The sequence below is a fragment of the Schistocerca gregaria genome, unplaced genomic scaffold, assembly GCF_023897955.1.
Source record: "Schistocerca gregaria isolate iqSchGreg1 unplaced genomic scaffold, iqSchGreg1.2 ptg000483l, whole genome shotgun sequence".
In the NCBI taxonomy this organism is placed as follows: domain Eukaryota; kingdom Metazoa; phylum Arthropoda; class Insecta; order Orthoptera; family Acrididae; genus Schistocerca; species Schistocerca gregaria.
In genome coordinates, this window is record NW_026061892.1 from 1,395,001 (window position 1) to 1,402,500 (window position 7,500).

Here is a 7,500-nt window from a genome sequence, read left to right on the forward strand (position 1 = left end):
TTGAGGTCGTTTCGGCCCCAAGGCCTCTAATCATTCGCTTTACCGGATGAGACTCGTACGAGCACCAGCTATCCTGAGGGAAACTTCGGAGGGAACCAGCTACTAGATGGTTCGATTAGTCTTTCGCCCCTATACCCAGCTCCGACGATCGATTTGCACGTCAGAATCGCTACGGACCTCCATCAGGGTTTCCCCTGACTTCGTCCTGGCCAGGCATAGTTCACCATCTTTCGGGTCCCAACGTGTACGCTCTAGGTGCGCCTCACCTCGCAATGAGGACGAGACGCCCCGGGAGTGCGGAGGCCGCCGCCCCGTGAAGGGCGGGGAAGCCCCATCCTCCCTCGGCCCGCGCAAGGCGAGACCTTCACTTTCATTACGCCTTTAGGTTTCGTACAGCCCAATGACTCGCGCACATGTTAGACTCCTTGGTCCGTGTTTCAAGACGGGTCGTGAAATTGTCCAAAGCTGAAGCGCCGCTGACGGGAGCGATTATTCCGCCCGAGAGCATCCCGAGCCAACAGCGGCGCGGGTCCGGGGCCGGGCCAGGTAGGTCCGTCATCCGGGAAGAACCGCGCGCGCTTGCCGGGAGCCCGAGCGCCCAAAGGGGCGAATCGACTCCTCCAGATATACCGCCGAGCAGCCAGCCAGGACACCGGGGCTCTGCCCAACAGACGCGAACCGAGGCCCGCGGAAGGACAGGCTGCGCACCCGGGCCGTAGGCCGGCACCCAGCGGGTCGCGACGTCCTACTAGGGGAGAAGTGCGGCCCACCGCACACCGGAACGGCCCCACCCCGCGGCGAGTGGAAAGGCAACCGGACACGACCCCGCCGCGGATTGCTCCGCGCGGGCGGCCGGCCCCATCTGCCGAGGGCGGGGGCCAGTGGCCGGATGGGCGTGAATCTCACCCGTTCGACCTTTCGGACTTCTCACGTTTACCCCAGAACGGTTTCACGTACTTTTGAACTCTCTCTTCAAAGTTCTTTTCAACTTTCCCTCACGGTACTTGTTCGCTATCGGTCTCGTGGTCATATTTAGTCTCAGATGGAGTTTACCACCCACTTGGAGCTGCACTCTCAAGCAACCCGACTCGAAGGAGAGGTCCCGCCGACGCTCGCACCGGCCGCTACGGGCCTGGCACCCTCTACGGGCCGTGGCCTCATTCAAGTTGGACTTGGGCTCGGCGCGAGGCGTCGGGGTAGTGGACCCTCCCAAACACCACATGCCACGACAGGCGGCAGCCTGCGGGGTTCGGTGCTGGACTCTTCCCTGTTCGCTCGCCGCTACTGGGGGAATCCTTGTTAGTTTCTTTTCCTCCGCTTAGTAATATGCTTAAATTCAGCGGGTAGTCTCGCCTGCTCTGAGGTCGTTGTACGAGGTGTCGCACGCCACACCGCCAGCCGGCTGTGCACGCTACCGAGAAAGTACCGGTATGCGAACCGCCAGGCGACGGGCGCGCATCGCACGTTTAAGGAGACGCGGCCGGCCACACAGGCGACCACGACACTCCCACGTCTCCGAAGCGGGACAAACGCCGCGCGCTTCAGTATACGTAGCCGACCCTCAGCCAGACGTGGCCCGGGAACGGAATCCATGGACCGCAACGTGCGTTCGAAACGTCGATGTTCATGTGTCCTGCAGTTCACATGTCGACGCGCAATTTGCTGCGTTCTTCATCGACCCACGAGCCGAGTGATCCACCGTCCTGGGTGATCTTTTCCTTTTCAGTCTCCCACTGTCTCTTACAAGACAGTAGCATTTGCGGGACTGAGGCGTCTGACGGCCCCTGTTCCACTATTTTTTTTTGTGTCCAACGGCCTCACAGCCGATGGGCGTCGTACGGCTCCACACCGGAGCGGACAGGCACTCGGGCGAACGTCATTCAAAACCGGCGCCAGGCGCCAGGTACCGCAGGCCAGCCGCTCCAGAGCTTCAGCGCTCGTACCACACAACAACAACAACAACACTTCCGCTAGTTTTGAGAGGCACGCGTGGTTCCGCACGCGGCGCACGGCCACTGCCGTACAGGTAGCGTGTTGCGCGACACGACACGCACATCGAAAGACATGCAGTCTAGTCGGTAATGATCCTTCCGCAGGTTCACCTACGGAAACCTTGTTACGACTTTTACTTCCTCTAAATGATCAAGTTTGGTCATCTTTCCGGTAGCATCGGCAACGACAGAGTCGTTGCCGCGTACCAGTCCGAAGACCTCACTAAATCATTCAATCGGTAGTAGCGACGGGCGGTGTGTACAAAGGGCAGGGACGTAATCAACGCGAGCTTATGACTCGCGCTTACTGGGAATTCCTCGTTCATGGGGAACAATTGCAAGCCCCAATCCCTAGCACGAAGGAGGTTCAGCGGGTTACCCCGACCTTTCGGCCTAGGAAGACACGCTGATTCCTTCAGTGTAGCGCGCGTGCGGCCCAGAACATCTAAGGGCATCACAGACCTGTTATTGCTCAATCTCGTGCGGCTAGAAGCCGCCTGTCCCTCTAAGAAGAAAAGTAATCGCTGACAGCACGAAGGATGTCACGCGACTAGTTAGCAGGCTAGAGTCTCGTTCGTTATCGGAATTAACCAGACAAATCGCTCCACCAACTAAGAACGGCCATGCACCACCACCCACCGAATCAAGAAAGAGCTATCAATCTGTCAATCCTTCCGGTGTCCGCGCCTGGTGAGGTTTCCCGTGTTGAGTCAAATTAAGCCGCAGGCTCCACTCCTGGTGGTGCCCTTCCGTCAATTCCTTTAAGTTTCAGCTTTGCAACCATACTTCCCCCGGAACCCAAAAGCTTTGGTTTCCCGGAGGCTGCCCGCCGAGTCATCGGAGGAACTGCGGCGGATCGCTGGCTGGCATCGTTTATGGTTAGAACTAGGGCGGTATCTGATCGCCTTCGAACCTCTAACTTTCGTTCTTGATTAATGAAAACATACTTGGCAAATGCTTTCGCTTCTGTTCGTCTTGCGACGATCCAAGAATTTCACCTCTAACGTCGCAATACGAATGCCCCCGCCTGTCCCTATTAATCATTACCTCGGGTTCCGAAAACCAACAAAATAGAACCGAGGTCCTATTCCATTATTCCATGCACACAGTATTCAGGCGGGCTTGCCTGCTTTAAGCACTCTAATTTGTTCAAAGTAAACGTGCCGGCCCACCGAGACACTCAACAAAGAGCACCCTGGTAGGATTTAAACGGGGTCCGCCTCGGGACGCGAAAGCACCCCTTCGGCTCGCCCCACCGGCAGGACGTCCCACGATACATGCCAGTTAAACACCGACGGGCGGTGAACCAACAGCGTGGGACACAAATCCAACTACGAGCTTTTTAACCGCAACAACTTTAATATACGCTATTGGAGCTGGAATTACCGCGGCTGCTGGCACCAGACTTGCCCTCCAATAGATACTCGTTAAAGGATTTAAAGTGTACTCATTCCGATTACGGGGCCTCGGATGAGTCCCGTATCGTTATTTTTCGTCACTACCTCCCCGTGCCGGGAGTGGGTAATTTGCGCGCCTGCTGCCTTCCTTGGATGTGGTAGCCGTTTCTCAGGCTCCCTCTCCGGAATCGAACCCTGATTCCCCGTTACCCGTTACAACCATGGTAGGCGCAGAACCTACCATCGACAGTTGATAAGGCAGACATTTGAAAGATGCGTCGCCGGTACGAGGACCGTGCGATCAGCCCAAAGTTATTCAGAGTCACCAAGGCAAACGGACCAGACAAGCCAATCCGATTGGTTTTGATCTAATAAAAGCGTCCCTTCCATCTCTGGTCGGGACTCTGTTTGCATGTATTAGCTCTAGAATTACCACAGTTATCCAAGTAACGTGGGTACGATCTAAGGAACCATAACTGATTTAATGAGCCATTCGCGGTTTCACCTTAATGCGGCTTGTACTGAGACATGCATGGCTTAATCTTTGAGACAAGCATATGACTACTGGCAGGATCAACCAGGGAGCTGCGTCAACTAGAGCTGAGCAGCCGGCCGCCCGGGAGTGTGTCCCGGGGGCCCGCGCGAACACGCAAGCGTCCGCTCAATTATTCTGCAAACAGGAGGAGGCCGAGCTCCCCTGCACGATACACCTCGAAACCCTCTCAGGTCCCGGCGGCGCGCAGCGCCGTCCTAGGTACTTGGTCGGTTTCGAGAGAGGCGCAATCGCCCGGAGTTAAGCGAGTAGACGGTTTTAGTGAGAACACCCTTGCTCCCAACTGAGCTTGCCGCTGCCGACAGAGGCCCGGGAGCGTGCTGTCGTGGCATTGCCGGCGGGAGACAACACGCGCCACCTATGGTGACCGGCAGCTCCAACGCCAGCGCCACACAAGGGCAAAGCCCCACTTGGGTGCAGAAGCGAACTCTCCCAGCACAGCGCACGCGCCAACACGTCCGCACAACTGCGATACAAACCACCTGCGAGAACCGCTGGGGCGACCGAGCAGCAGACGGCGTCGCGGCGCCGAGTGCCAGGCGGCGGCGCATCCTCAACGCACACAGTCCTCAATCAGACCAGCACACTGCAGATGTCCACCGCGCTTCGCACCGGGCTCGGCTGAACCAACTTTGGCCGCCAGGCGCCGCGTGCAGGGTGCGCCGCAGCGTAGCTGCGCCGCCTGCCGGGCCCGTCGGCTGGCGCTCCTGCCACTCGGCGCCCCCCACCAGCCGCCTGTTGCGCGTGCGCCCACGCAGCGCGCGGCCAACACGCCGGGCGGCCCCCCTTCACCGGCCGGGAACAGTCCCACCAAGCCACCGCCGCGTATCGCTTCATACCCACATGGGGCCTAGTCACGTGTGTGGATGTGGCGGGTACCGCTGAAACAACCGGTTAATAGCTGTACCGATCGTCGCCATCACAGATTCACCTCCAGCGTGAACAACCGCTCAACAACGGATTTCCAGTTCATTTGCGTATCTTGGGCAGTAAACGTAGATGTCCACCTACATTTGCGAATTCAACAATTCTTGCATGCCAGGATGTCATGTGTCACGACACGCTACATCAGACCACATACACACTGCGACATGTGCAGAAGAGAACACGTGGAAGGTGGCCCGCGCACGTATGCGATGTCCCTTCCGCGATCCACTGTCAACCGGCATCTGCGGCATGTCCCAGATATGGAACGCGGTCCACCAGGGTAGCACTTTGTGTGAGGCAATACGACAAAGTCGGAATACACGCGTCACTACATCAGACGGCTCACGCTGACCTGACCTGACTCACCGCACCACCACCCCCAGCGACCCAGGGTGACATACAATGCGTTCGTACGTTCCTCCCACACGCCTCTACGGCGTACCACAGTGCAACCTAGCTGTTATTGGGAGACGAGACAAGTAGCATCGAGCACAACATACGGAAATTGAGATTCGACACCGTTGGGCACAGCCAGCGTACGGTCACACGTATCACACTACTTCACTCTGTACGTAACGACCGATGATCGGTACAGCGTGTGGGTTATGCGTACGATATCAGCGGACAATGGACACAGACCATACCACGACGTACACTGAGGGCGTCGACATCTGAATGCAACTGAACAGCTGCGAGGCTCATTTAACACTCAAACGCCAGACCGACCAGCTTGAGAGGACAGAGACACAAAGAGGGGGACAGAGGGAGGGGGGGGGGGGCGATATAGTCCTATTGCAGTACAATTGACAGTGGATAGCGGGAATATGTGGAAAGTAAGCAACACTCGCAAGACATCTACATGAGGATAACAACGACACCAGAGATTCCGAGCAGTGAACTATGTTAGGCAAAGGGACAACGTGGGTTAGGTTAAGGGACAACGTGGGTTAGGTTAAGGGACAACGTGGGTTAGGTTAAGGGACAACGTGGGTTAGGTTAAGGGACAACGTGGGTTAGGTTAAGGGACAACGTGGGTTAGGTTAAGGGACAACGTGGGTTAGGTTAAGGGACAACGTGGGTTAGGTTAAGGGACAACGTGGGTTAGGTTAAGGGACAACGTGGGTTAGGTTAAGGGACAACGTGGGTTAGGTTAAGGGACAACGTGGGTTAGGTTAAGGGACAACTTGAGTTAGGTTAAGGGACAACTTGAGTTAGGTTAAGGGACAACTTGAGTTAGGTTAAGGGACAACTTGAGTTAGGTTAAGGGACAACTTGAGTTAGGTTAAGGGACAACTTGAGTTAGGTTAAGGGACAACTTGAGTTAGGTTAAGGGATAATGTGGTACAACCACAGTTAGGTTAAGCGATAATGTGGTACAACCACAGTTAGGTTAAGCGATAATGTGGTACAGCCACAGTTAGGTTAAGCGATAATCTGGTACAGCCACAGTTAGGTTAAGCGATAATCTGGTACAGCCACAGTTAGGTTAAGCGATAATCTGGTACAGCCACAGTTAGGTTAAGCGATAATCTGGTACAGCCACAGTTAGGTTAAGCGATAATCTGGTACAGCCACAGTTAGGTTAAGCGATAATCTGGTACAGCCACAGTTAGGTTAAGCGATAATCTGGTACAGCCACAGTTAGGTTAAGCGATAATCTGGTACAGCCACAGTTAGGTTAAGCGATAAAGTTGGTTAAATTTGGTATTGTGTGGGAAGGGGGGCAGAGAGAGGGGGGGGGTGGATAGTGGTGGCAGTACGCGGATGCCTGAGTCACCGTCAGATACGTGACGTCGGTTCGATGCTTGTAGCAAGAGGCTGGCGGATCTGTGTCTCTCACTTCTGCAATTTTTCATGTGGTATAACACGAGGGCGGGGGGTGATATTTGGTGCCCCTCTGTGTAGGATGTGTGTTGGTTTATCTGAGCAATGGTAGTTGTCGGAGGAGTGGGGTATTGTGCTTTTATAGGTGGACCTACTGCTCTGGTTATCATAGTGTCGACGGTGCAATGTGGCAGAGAGGATGCACTCGACATTGTCGCATTCCAGATGTTTACGTATTGTGTGTCTCCGTTGCAGGCCGAGAGTGGTGCATGTTCGAGTGTGTGGCTGACGTGCGATTCACGTTGTGTGCCCAGTCTTACAGCACGTATAGGGACATTCGCATAAATCATCTATATGTGGCCTTGCATCATTTACTAAGCAGTGCCGTGAGACGACCGAACTATTAGGAAAGTACTGATGTACCGCATAATGTTTACCTTCCACCACACGGCGAGTATCGACTCTGCCCAGCGTTGCCACCGCAGGCAGCGGTCACCGTCACCATTGTGCGGCGGAACGGAACATCTATATCCTCAGAGGGGCACTCTTTGCCGCCGGGCGTCAGGTCTCGCGGCCTGCCGGCCAGCGCCCATGACGAACTTACTGCATGTATAGGGACAGCGGGAATTTGGCATACTTGATATAACTCTTCATGAGACGCAAGATATAGGGGTGGATTGCAACTTACGACTGCGAGAAAAGTCCGCCGTTCATCCGCCGGAGTTGCGATTTCGGCGGGGCACGTACGGTCGCGGGTGGAGCACTTGGTGCGGCGTACGCACCCGGGTTGCGGCTCCTGCGCTGGAGG

General features: G+C 55.8%; 3 non-coding genes across 3 annotated transcripts in view; all 3 read right to left on the reverse strand.

Annotated features, from left to right (window-relative positions):
- Window positions 1–1,367, reverse strand: part of LOC126313580 (large subunit ribosomal RNA) — a 4,222-nt gene extending 2,855 nt beyond the window's left edge. Inside the window, exon 1 of the ribosomal RNA XR_007555258.1 lies at window positions 1–1,367. This exon is cut by the window's left edge and continues 2,855 nt beyond it. This is a non-coding gene — a ribosomal RNA (large subunit ribosomal RNA).
- A 188-nt stretch (window positions 1,368–1,555) lies between these two features.
- LOC126313444 (5.8S ribosomal RNA) lies at window positions 1,556–1,710 on the reverse strand. The gene has a single exon (XR_007555142.1). It is a non-coding gene; the product is annotated as a 5.8S ribosomal RNA (ribosomal RNA).
- A 369-nt stretch (window positions 1,711–2,079) lies between these two features.
- On the reverse strand, window positions 2,080–3,972 carry LOC126313496 (small subunit ribosomal RNA). Its single transcript, XR_007555184.1, has one exon. It is a non-coding gene; the product is annotated as a small subunit ribosomal RNA (ribosomal RNA).
- Window positions 3,973–7,500: the final 3,528 nt, after the last annotated feature.